Below are 14,060 nucleotides of genomic sequence, written 5' to 3' on the forward strand. Positions count from 1 at the left end.
TTAGAGATAGAGTATACGATGCTTGAATATGTGTAGATGTATGATTTGTTCTATTATCCAAATGATGTTCCGCATATAGGAGATGAAGATAGTAGGCGTGGTTGGGTGTAATGATTTTGTATATTAAATAATTATCCTACACTGCATATTATGCGATAAATAATATTTTATATATTTTTAAAATATTTATTGTTATGATTATAATATTAATAAAAATATATTTGTTAGTATAAATTAAAAAAAAAAATAAATAAAAAAAAAATAAAATAAATTATAGATATAAAGAAGAAAAGCAAAGAGATTATGGAGCGGCTATTCCTGAATATACAATAATAAGTATCGTAAGTTTAATTTATAAATTTTAGGCGATCTTGTCAAAGGTCAAGCGCCTATAGCCTGCCACGTTTCGATATTCAATATTGAACTTGACCTGACGTGGTTCCACAATATCTTTATATGAATATGGTAGAGTGGATAGAAACATAAATTAATTTAAATTTCAAAAGTTTACCTTAATAACTGGTTTTGAACTGAATCGGTTGATGTCTTATCGTTGTATGTATGATTTGGTTTGTTTTAAAATTATGTTCGATAAAGTGCGTATGCGTATAGAATGAAATGCTTGCGTTACGATGTACGCGTGTAATGTTGTTTATATCGTATAACAGATAAAGTATGAACATATAGAAGAATATTGAATATCGAAACGTGGCAGGCTATTAGACTTGCCCCAAGTCTGTATTATCTTTTTATTTATTTATTTGTTTTTATTTCGACCGCGATTTTTGTCTGAAAATACAGACTTGTGAAACACGTATAGAAGTCGATTTGCAGACCGCAAACGTCCGATAAGAATGACGTAGGTTATCATACCGTATTTGGCTATATGGGGCGGGCGGTATGTAAATATGGATTTCGAATCAACCAATGATCATTTCGTTTCAAAATGAAAAAGATCGAGTACGTACAGTGCTGAATGTACGATCGAGACTGTTGAAATATAAAATCGTAATGCCAAGTTGTTTTGTTTATTAATTGTTTAGTCCTCTTAGCCTAGGCCTCCTTCGTAGGTCCTACTCAACTCGCACGTAATGACCTGCCAAATAAAACGCCAATAAAGTAGGTCTACATACCACCACCGGCACACAACAGGGCTACAAACACCACCGCACACAGAACAGAACAGGATAGGGTCTGGGTGGGAATTAAATCAAAATTATCTCCGCGCAATAAATGATCCATTCAATGTTTGATTTGCGGAGAAGCTATCCTATCATATCAAGACGAGTTTTCATTTTCTTGGGAAAAATCCCATCAAATGTTTACCAGACTACTATAGGCATATACAATAATTTCTAGCCTTCAGAAACTTTCATCAATGTACACCCAAGTACATACGTAACATAGCGCATGCGCATCATCTTAGTTGTTGAGTCTTTGAAATTCTGAAATATGAATATTAAAACGGTGTACGAGTGAGTAGCCAATCGCATGCAGCTGAAACTAGTCAACCGGATACTCGTATGCACCAAGAATTCTTGGTGTCAAACCACGTGACTTGTGCGTGTTTCCCCAGACGGAGTATCCAAAATCAAGTAGTATACGTATGAAACGCCATATGTGCCAAAATATTTATCTTTTTACTAATATTAAGACAAAACTCCGTCTGGAACCCAGACTAGGCAGGCTATAGGCGCTTGACCTTTGACAAGATCGCCTAAAATTTATAAATTAAACTTACGATACTTATTATTGTATATTCAGGAATAGCCGCTCCATAATCTCTTTGCTTTTCTTCTTTATATCTATAATTTATTTTATTTTTTAAAATTTTTTATTTTTTTAATTTATACTAACAAATATATTTTTATTAATATTATAATCATAACAATAAATATTTTAAAAATTAATAAAATATTATTTATCGCATAATATGCAGTGTAGGATAATTATTTAATATACAAAATCATTACACCCAAAAAACTACTATCTTCATCTCCTATATGCGGAACATCATTTGTATAATAGAACAAATCATACATCTACACATAATCAAGCATCGTATACTCTATCTCTAACAATATTTCAATCTTCTATCGACTAAAGCTGAAGTATAGTCGTTATCTCGGAACCGTCCTATGGTTACCACCAGGTAGGCTTGCTTCATCAAGGCTTCTATGAATGGATGTACTGGTTGGGAGCAGAAAATCTAGTAGACCATACCCAGTACCGTTTTGATTACGATCAATCGGGAATTTACCTCACAACGTATAGATACTTGTTTTATTTATCTTTTTTTTTAATGACCTGATGAAAATTATTGTTAAATGTCATTGTGACCTTATGTGTATTAGTGTATTAATCGGCAATTTGAGATTAGTATAGTAGTTGTTTTTTATATAGATAAATGTTGTATCATTCATTGTAAATTTGATATCATTATATAGTATTATTTGTATGTACAAAGGCCAGCAGAGTTTCCCTGCTAGATAATAACATTTTTAATGAATTGAAATATCCATGCCTTTTGATTAAAACAACAAAATAATACTGTATACTGTACATGCCATTCAAACTATATATTTTTTATTTAATCAAGGCTTTGGTACACATTTTAACATAAAATTAAAATGGTTTATGTTTAACATTTAAACATTTATTTACTTTCAATAACATAGTAACAAAATAAAAGGAGATAAATAATATGACAAAGTAACATTGAAGGAGGACTTGTGTTGAGCAAGCCTGAAACAAATAAATAAATAAAGTTACTGTGTTCATACTTTGTTAACCTAAATAGTGCATACTATTACACACCATGTGACCCACAATAGTCCAATCAAATGACAGGAATTATTTAGGTGTTATATAACACTGTATACTGTACTGTACACATTCAAACTATATATTTTTTATTTAATCAAGGCTTTGATCCACATTTTAACATAATATTAAATGTTTTAGGTTTAACTGTGTTTATACTTTGGGGTTAGGGTGTTTAATTGTTTAATTATTTCTCACCATATCTATTACTTAATGAGCTTGCTTTGTTGTTATTTCAGGTACGCATCATGGCAGGTAAGTATTTTCCACATATGTACTGTTTTATTTGATCAAATTAAAATATATTTTTTGTTAATAAATGGGCCTTTTTTCATTTCATTTATTTTGCCACATAAAATTTATCATAACAATACAATTACAAAAAAACAAAATAAAAAAGAGATTACTCCGGTCATCGCCGACACGTACGAACAATTGTAGAAATAATTTATCCCTACTATGATAAGATATTATAAATAACATTTTCAGAGATAATCTGTTTTATGTATTTACTTTGTTAGTTAAGTTTCCAATATCATCACCTTGAACTGTTACCATGTAAATTTCCTGTGAAGAATGAAATAAAGTTTATCTGTATCTGTACTCTCCACCTCCGCACAAAGGCCAGCAGGATTACCAAAAGCGTCTTGTGGCTCTCCACAAAGTCAGTACAGGCGATAATCAACTAAAGCCTGTCTGTTATTCGATGCATCATCGTTAAAAGTTCAACTACGGTCATTTGAAAGCAATCAGATTGAAAGAAACAACAATTTTAATGTTAATACTTGATTTAGAATTTTAATTATTTAATTGTACTTTTTTAATTCTAGTCGAAAGCAAAAGAAACGTAGCAAATGTGGTTGCAAGTTGTTATAAGGTATAGTATTTAACTTGTGTATATAACAGTTTAAAAAATTGAATTTGTTTCTAAAGTCATGCACTGTCTTTATATTAAAAGACTTCTGTAGATTCAAAATGTAAGAAATCCTTTGTTTTCCTATAAAATGCTTTTTTTTGTAGATTAAATTATGTAAATTACAGAAATTTAATAAAAAAAAATATAGAAAGCTCTCAAGAATATTTCTAAAAAGATGAGGATTTATGAAACATTTTCATTTTGATTACAGCTCACTGGTGGATAGTTACTGTAATTTGGTTTATTCTATTCGCGACCTTTGTCATCTTAATTATTATATATGACGGCTTAGCAGCAAGAATTGGCAATGGTATTGGATTGTTGGTAACTGTTGGTGGCTGTATCTGGTATGTGCATAAGAAATTCACCAAGTCTCGTACTTGGTCAACATACACAACAAAAGAGGGAAAGAATGTACGCTATCAAGTAGTTTCCCTTTGAGAACAATTAATGATCACAAGGAAGATACTGTTAACAGCCCGTATGTAGAATATGAAAGATAGATGTGAAATGAAAAATATGTGAAAATATAATGGGAGTTTTGCCACAATGTAATGAATGACTAAAGGGAGTTAACTAGAAAGATACTCCGAGAGTGCATACCTCCGCCTACTGTGAAATTCTCCTACATAAGATTTCTCCGGTAAAAAAGAAATATATATATATATTTGTGTGTGTCTTAATGCTGTTTGTGATTTAGGCTAATTTCACTACAAGCATGTGTATGCGAGTTTGGTGTAATGGTTATGCAACAAGCCTTTCAATTAACAATAGCTTCAGTTGACTAACAATAGAACAGCCTCACGAAAATCAAACGAGTGAATTTGAAAAGAAATAGGTTTTTTAAACTACTCGCATTAAAAAACGTGCACATTAAATCGAATTATGTTTTAAATTTACAAATCACAAGTTATAACTCTTGCCTCTTGTACAAAAATGAAGTTTTTTGGAAAAGTAGTTCTCGAGAAAATGCAATTTTAGTTTATTTGTTACTTTAAGACTGCTCGCCGGCTTTTGGAAAATTCTGTCCTATCTTTTAACACTAGCAGGTCTGAATAGTATACTAAAAAAGTGGTCCAGAATTGGGACCATGGTCCCAAATGGTCCCAAAATTTAATGGAATGGTCCTTGACCACATATCTATCCGTATATTCATTTTGGTAAAGATCTTGTAATTAATTTTTGAGTAATCCTGCTAACAAACAAACAAAAAACAAACAGACAGACAGACAGATTGATTACATATACCTCCTTGGCGGAGGTAAATTAAATATTGCCATCAAAATGTCAAAACTTTATAAGTTATTAAAGGATCAAATAAAAAGAAATCATTAAATGAAATTAAGTGAGTAATGCAAGGCCAGAATTATGTATGTAAATATTATCTCTTGTTTAATATTTAGATTTATTAAGCTTGACATGTCGTAGTGGTTATATTGAAAACCAATTCTCTTATTACATTACATTACCTACATCAGTTACATAATTAACATACACATTCTGATTGGTAGGATATGGGAAAAACTTTTTTTTTTTATAATATTGATAAGTAGTTAGATGGTCAATTAGAGATGTCCTTACAGTCTTATTGTTTTTTCAAAGTGCATATTGTAGCTATAAACATGTTAAAGTAAAATAATAATTCGATAAATAAAGAAAATTCAAATTAATAAGGGGACAGGGTATGAGGGCAGCAAATATGTGTTTGATGGTGATATAATGATACTGATGATAATAATGTTGTTATTTGTTTGTATTAATAACTACAGTAGTTATGATTAATGATGCTAAATTGTATTTTAAATCAAGAAATCATGTAATAATTAGACTCATGACAATCTAAATGTTTTGTAACCAAGACAATAATATTTTCCACCCAACAACACAATTTGTTGGGGATAAATCTAAAAGCTGTAGGAATCAATCCCTGTATTTATAGTACAGGGATTTTAACAACACAATTTGTTGTGAATAATATCCAAAAGCTGTAGGAATCACTGTATTTATAGTACAGGGATTTTAACAACACAATTTGTTGTGAATAATATCCAAAAGCTGTAGGAATCACTGTATTTATAGTACAGGGGATTTTAACAACACAATTTGTTGTGAATAATATCTAAAAGCTGTAGGAATCACTGTATTTATAGTACAGGGATTTTAACAACACAATTTGTTGTGGATAAATCTAAAAGCTGTAGGAATCACTGTGTTTATAGTAATTAGTACAGGGATTTTAACAACACAATTTGTTGTGGATAAATCTAAAAGCTGTAGGAATCACTGTATTTATAGTACAGGGATTTTAACAACACAATTTGTTGTGAATAAATCTAAAAGCTGTAGGAATCCCTGTATTTATAGTACAGAGATTTTAACAACACAATTTGTTGTGGATAAATCCAAAAGCTGTAGGAATCCCTGTATTTATAGTACAGGGATTTTAACAACACAATTTGTTGTGGATAAATCCAAAAGCTGTAGGAATCCCTGTATTTATAGTACAGGGATTTTAACAACACAATTTGTTGTGGATAAATCTAAAAGCTGTAGGAATCACTGTGTTTATAGTACAGGGATTTTAACAACACAATTTGTTGTGGATAAATCTAAAAGCTGTAGGAATCCCTGTATTTATAGTACAGGGATTTTAACAACGCAATTTGTTGTGGATAAATAAAAAAGCTGTAGGAATCCCTGTATTTATAGTACAGGGATTTTAACCACACAATTTGTTGTGGATAAATCTAAAAGCTGTAGGAATCACTGTATTTATAGTACAGGGATTTTAACAACACAATTTGTTGTGGATAAATCTAAAAGCTGTAGGAATCACTGTATTTATAGTACAGGGATTTTCACAACACAATTTGTTGTGAATAAATCTAAAAGCTGTAGGAATCCCTGTATTTATAATACAGGGATTTTCACAACACAATTTGTTGTGGATAAATCCAAAAGCTGTAGGAATCACTGTATTTATAGTACAGGGATTTTCACAACACAATTTGTTGTGAATAAATCTAAAAGCTGTAGGAATCCCTGTATTTATAGTACAGGGATTTTAACAACACAATTTGTTGTGGATAAATCCAAAAGCTGTAGGAATCACTGTATTTATAGTACAGGGATTTTAACAACACAATTTGTTGTGGATAAATCTAAAAGCTGTAGGAATCCCTGTATTTATAGTAAAGGGATTTTAACAACACAATTTGTTGTGGATAAATCTAAAAGCTGTAGGAATCCCTGTATTTATAGTACAGGGATTTTAACAACACAATTTGTTGTGGATAAATCTAAAAGCTGTAGGAATCACTGTATTTATAGTACAGGGATTTTAACAACACAATTTGTTGTGGATAAATCCAAAAGCTGTAGAAATCCCTGTATTTATAGTACAGGGATTTTAACAACACAATTTGTTGTGGATAAATCTAAAAGCTGTAGGAATCCCTGTATTTATAGTACAGGGATTTTAACAACACAATTTGTTGTGGATAAATCCAAAAGCTGTAGGAATCACTGTATTTATAGTACAGGGATTTTAACAACACAATTTGTTGTGGATAAATCCAAAAGCTGTAAGAATCCCTGTATTTATAGTACAGGGATTTTAACAACACAATTTGTTGTGGATAAATCCAAAAGCTGTAGGAATCCCTGTATTTATTATAGTACAGGGATTTTAACAACACAATTTGTTGTGGATAAATCTAAAAGCTGTTGGAATCCCTGTATTTTTAATACAGGGATTTTAACAACACAATTTTTTGTGGATAAATCCAAAAGCTGTAGGAATCCCTGTATTTATAGTACAGGGATTTTAACAACACAATTTGTTGTGGATAAATCTAAAAGCTGTAGGAATCACTGTGTTTATAGTACAGGGATTTTAACAACACAATTTGTTGTGGATAAATCTAAAAGCTGTAGGAATCCCTGTATTTATTGTACAGGGATTTTAACAACACAATTTGTTGTGGATAAATCCAAAAGCTGTAGGAATCCCTGTATTTATAGTACAGGGATTTTAACCACACAATTGGTTGTGGATAAATCTAAAAGCTGTAGGAATCACTGTATTTATAGTACAGGGATTTTAACAACACAATTTGTTGTGGATAAATCCAAAAGCTGTAGGAATCCCTGTATTTATAGTACAGGGATTTTAACAACACAATTTGTTGTGGATAAATCCAAAAGCTGTAGAAATCCCTGTATTTATAGTACAGTGATTTTAACAACACAATTTGTGGTGGATAAATCTAAAAGCTGTTGGAATCCCTGTATTTTTAATACAGGGATTTTAACAACACAATTTGTTGTGGATAAATCCAAAAGCTGTAGGAATCCCTGTATTTATAGTAGTTAGTACAGGGATTTTAACAACACAATTTGTTGTGGATAAATCCAAAAGTTGTAGGAATCACTGTATTTATAGTACAGGGATTTTCAAAAAATGACCAAATTGATAATTATATTAATGATGTGCAATTAGTCAGTCTGTGAATTAACTGTCACCCTTTTTAATTCATATTTTGCGATATCAATGTTGTCATCCTTCATACTGAATTTTGGTTAAAGTGTGGCCTACTGTACTTAATAGGCCTATAATAAATATAATAAGTCAATTCACATTAAAATTTTGTTCTTTCTTTTCTAAGTTGGCAAAATTACAAAACAAAACATGACAAACACATATGTGTGTTTTTCTGTTTTGTTTTTGTAATTTTGAACATATTTACATTAATTATAAATAACTAACATGTGCATATTATGCAAATTAGACCGGAGGTAAACGGAAGTACAGAACGATGTTTAAATATGATTTGAATAAATAAATGTTTTTGTACAGAACTGAATTATATCTTTTATATGAATGAATTTTCTAATATCTATTTGTTAAAAATGAAATGTTTTATATTTTGATATTTTTCACTTTTAATTCAATTTTGTAAATTAAAACTCAATTAAGTATTTATGCTGCTGTGTTTTAATGTTTATATTCATATATTTTTAAATAAATACTAATGAATGAAAAGCTTTTTTTTTGTTTGTAAGGATTGTGTGGTTGTTTGGAAGGGGGAGATTTTAACATCGAGGATATCATTATACTGTATCAAAATGTACGTGGTTTGCTATTCATTGTATATTATACAAAATATCCATTCCACCAATCCAGAGAGTAATAAAATTCTTCGATATTATACATTACACAGCGATGTTAAGTCGTAGACAAAAATGGTGATTGCGCCCTCTATAAAATATAAAAGTTTATTCACCCAACAAACCACTCAACAACATGCATGGGATGCCGAAGAATGTCAAACACAAGAAGTAAGTTTTTGTTTCATTATCATTACTGTATCCTAGGTCTACAAACTTAGTACTATATTATATCGGCCTAGATAGGCCTAGCTAGGCTAGTTCTAACTAGCTAGGGCAGGCCCTACCTCTAGCTATCAAAGGCTTTTACTAATTTAGCCCTTATAGCTAGGCCTATTCTATATACTATATTATAGTGGGCCTAAAATAGGCGGAGTATGGTCGAAGCGGCCGCCAACCAAAGCGGCCGCCAGTTTAATATCGTCATTTGTATGGAACGCCATGTGCGCTTTAATCTTTGATTGTCGTTGTCAACGCCATGGCCTATGGCGAGTTGAGTTACAGCTAAATAAATATAAGCCAACTCATGTACTATCAAATCTTTATATTTCTATAAAAATTAAGTTTGCCTGCCGATAAATCAATGTATATTTTATTTGTATTACTATTAAACTAATACATATATCGAAATATATTTTGCCGAACCTTTATATCTCGTTTACATACTATTGAATCCTTATACAGTATTGCAATAATAATTTACGTATACGGTATTGCCGAATCTTTATATCTCATTTACATACTATCAAATTTTATACACAGTATTGCAATAATAATTTACGTACGGTATTGCCGAATATTTATATCTCATTTACATTTAACTATCGAATTTTATACAGTATTGCAATAATTTACGTACGGTATTGCCGAATATTTATATCTCATTTACATTTAACTATCAAATTTTATACAGTATTGCAATAATAATTTACGTACGGTATTGCCGAATATTTATATCTCATTTACATACTATCGAATTTTATACAGTATTGCATTAATAATTTACGTACGGTATTGCCGAATCTTTATATCTCGTTTACATACTATCAAATCTTTATACAGTATTGCATTAATAATTTACGTACGGTATTGCCGAATATTTATATCTTGTTTACATACTATCGAATCTTTATACATTATTGCAATAATAATTTACGTACGGTATTGCCAAATATTTATATCTCGTTTATACACTATCGAATCTTTATACAGTATTGCATTAATAATTTACGTATACGGTATTGCCAAATCTTTATATCTCGTTTACATACTATCAAATCTTTATACAGTATTGCATTAATAATTTACGTACGGTATTGCCGAATATTTATATCTTGTTTACATACTATCGAATCTTTATACAGTATTGCAATAATAATTTACGTACGGTATTGCCGAATCCTTATATCTCATTTTTACATACTATCGAATCTTTATACAGTATTGCATTAATAATTTACGTACGGTATTGCCGAATCTTGATATCTCATTTGACATATGTACTATTGAATCTTTATACAGTATTGCATTAATAATTTACGTACGGTATTGCCGAATCTTGATATCTCATTTGACATACTATCGAATCTTTATACAGTATTGCATTAATAATTTACGTACGGTATTGCCGAATCTTTATATCTCGTTTACATACTATTGAATCTTTATACAGTATTGCATAATAATTTACGTATGGTATTGCCGAATATTTATATCTTGTTTACATACTATCGAATCTTTATACATTATTGCAATAATAATTTACGTACGGTATTGCCGAATATTTATATCTCATTTACATACTGTACTATCGAATCTTGGTTTTTATTATTAGTATTAGGGTGTGTTATACATTTAAGTGTTATTCCATTGTAATACATTGTTTGTGTTTTCAATAAAGCAACATGGGACGCGCACCTAATGTGCAGCAGCACTATTGCTGGCCGTCAGTCGAGTTATTAGCAGAAATTCGCGTAATTAATTACCGTATCAAACAGACACTTTCATCTTATTTTAGTATTTAAAACTCATTTTCAATTGATCAATATTTAAATATCTGAAGTAATAAAATAGTGTAGGGATATTAAATAAATTGCTGTCATCATGTTATTGTAATTAAATTATGATTGCGAACACTACTAGTTACTTTATTAATTAATTAATATACAATAACAAATATTTTTAAATTAATTATTAATATATTTATATATTTTGATTTACTTTATTGATTGGTTTATTTATATATAATTCTTAATAATTGGCTTATTATTATATTATATTAATATACAATATAAACACCACAATGTATTTTATAGACTTTATTAAACATATATCATTTAGAACAGTTAAAATAAGTAATCATCGACTCGCCATTTCGTTTAAAAGAAGGTACGCGTATCACATTCAATCTGTAAAAAAAGAGAATAAATTACATAATAATGTAGATTGTTATTTACGTCCGAGGTAAAGAAAACCTGTCGAAACAATGACAATCAAAGATTACAAAACAACGACAATCAAAGCGCACACGGCGTTCCATACAGATTACCGTTATTGAACTAGCGGCCGCTTTAGTTGGCGGCCGCTTCGACCGTAATCCAAATAGGCTAGGCCCCTAGTAGAATAAAGACAGGCCTGCTGAGGGAGTCTCCACAACTTGTCGTTAGAGAACAGACATCAACTGCATTGTGATTGGTCCTAAGACGAACATAAACACATGGATGGATGAGGATGTAGAGGGATTCTGGGTTTATAATTGTTTTTAAATATCGTTTTTTAGGCGCTAGTTCCGTTTTGCACCTGTCGTTTATTTCTACTCAAAATTGGTTAAGTAACTTTATCGTGAGTTCCACACCTTAGAATTAGGCCTCAAAAATACTTTTACGAAGGAGATCACACAAAAAGTAAAAAATAAATCCTTTAAATTGATGAATTTACAGACATGTTTCTCGCACATCGGTTTGTGAATTTCGCATACTCCATGTTGCTATTTGAAAACAGCAAATTATTAGCAGTAAAATGTTACAGCATTTTTATTGACAAAATATATTAAAATTAAACGTGTATTTCAATAATAAATGCATTAAAAAAAGACGCATTCCACTGAGTTTTTAACCATCTATTGTTGTTGCTCTTTTGGCGCTCCATAGAAACGAAAATATTGAACTTCGAGTATGCTAAATTCGCGAACGGTATGCGAGAATCATGTCTGTAAAATCATCAATTGAAGGATTTATTTGTTACTTTTTATGTGATTCTTCTTCATTAAAGTACTTATGAGGCCCAATTTTAAGGTGTGGTATTCACAATAAGTTGCTTAACAATTTCGAGTCAAAAGGAAGTCGAAATAAAAACAGGTGCGAAACGGAACTAGCGCCGTTTTTTATTAAATAAAAAATATTATAACTAGGCTAAGCCTATATAGACATGTCAGAATGAAGAAGTAATATTAATAACGAGAAATTTAAACAATTAAATTTCATATACATTTTAGGGTAAATTCATGGAGAGTCTGTTTTTCAGCAGCTTAAGCCTGGTTTCCAGTCAACGTAAGATTTGTTTCTGCTTACGATTGCGTCGTTTTCTTACGATTACGCTTGCGTTCCGATCAGTTGACCAAAAACTAACGTCGACACAAAATTGTCATAATCACGTTGGACCGCAAAAATTTAATGTGCTGATTCCGTCGTTACGAAAGTTGAATTTATCGCAAAGTCTGTCCTTCTTGCCCTTACGTCGAGTTGAAATTTTTCCTTGCGATTACAACACATGACGTGATAACAAGAAATGATTTCTGATTGGCTCATAAATTCCGCGCGAAAAGAGGAGGCCATTTTCCAAAACATAAACAGTGCAGTGAGGCTATGACATATTTTTTACATAATCTTAATTTTTATTAATTAAAATGTTTTATCAGTTCTTCTTTTGATAGTCGCCGACAAATTTAGTCTTTTTATTCTGAGAATTATTTTATGAGCGGCTTAAACAATCCCATGATTTTACCCACCCGAGAGAGCTTGTTTATCGGAGTTTTAATTTTGTGTCTGCCGCCTTTTGTTTTGATTTTCTTTGTACCACCCTGCATGGCTTAATTATTGTTTATGATTAGACTGTTGTTATAACGTTGAATATCATGACTTGCCTACGATGTTATTTACATAAATACATTTTATCTATTGGTTTTTTTTACCCGGTTTTCATTTTTTTATAAATAGATAATTCAAATGATGTAGGCTAATAATTATTTATTTTCATCATCAAATTATCATAGGCCTATAAATTTCAAACACTACGGTGAATTTAATAAATATATATTATTAATTTATTACCTAACCTACCTTCATCCTACAATTAAAACAAAATCATTACGTAATTTTTCCCCACCTGCTTTTTAATGCAAACTATATGCCAGGTGAACGTACAGTATTGTTCCTGATGATCCTGATGATGACACTGTTCTCTAACATTTTATGACATTTTATTGCCATATAGTTTTTAATTTAGTCCGCCTATGTGTATTATTTTTACCCATTATATTGTATACTATGTTTATATAATTATATTTAAGTAACAAGCAAGACAATTTTGTATAGTTCTCACATCTATTTTGTATTTCATCCACCTAAATTATTACATTCTATTACGAATTGAACAACATCGTGGTTCAGGTTTATTTACGTATCATTTATTGTCAACAATATTCTTATATACATACGGTACTTTCTACTTTATTTCACCTTTCCAAGCTTTGACCTTCTTGACAACGTCACATAATCCTCGTCACTGATTGGCTGGTTCTCAAGTCAACTTTCGTAAGCGTAAGCGGAAGGGTATAAAATCGCATCGTAAGGCATGTTCATCCAGAAATTCACCGGTTTCCTGTCGAACAGTCGAATATCGACGTAACAGACGGAAGCTTCAGTCACCGGTTTCCTGTCAAACACTTGTACTACGGCGATTTCTACTTGCGTTACGTCGTTTTGACATTTAGCTTTTTTCAACCGGTTTCCTGTCGATTTTCAATTTCCAATGTAAAAACGACGCAATCGTAAGAAATTCTAATTTCTGGAAACCAGGCTTTAGGAAAGCTCATTAATATTCATGAGATAATTCACAAAATCACGTCATCAGTGGATTCCAAACTCGCGACGTC

General features: G+C 30.8%; 1 protein-coding gene across 1 annotated transcript in view; it reads left to right on the plus strand.

Annotated features, from left to right (window-relative positions):
• Positions 1–4,462, plus strand: part of LOC140047600 (uncharacterized) — a 264,382-nt gene extending 259,920 nt beyond the window's left edge. The window contains exon 21 of the mRNA XM_072092637.1: positions 3,951–4,462. The gene's annotated coding sequence lies outside the window, so the exon portion shown is untranslated. The remainder of the gene's footprint in view (positions 1–3,950) is intronic.
• Positions 4,463–14,060: the final 9,598 nt, after the last annotated feature.

The sequence above is a fragment of the Antedon mediterranea genome, chromosome 4, assembly GCF_964355755.1.
Source record: "Antedon mediterranea chromosome 4, ecAntMedi1.1, whole genome shotgun sequence".
NCBI classification, from domain to species: Eukaryota; Metazoa; Echinodermata; class Crinoidea; order Comatulida; family Antedonidae; genus Antedon; species Antedon mediterranea.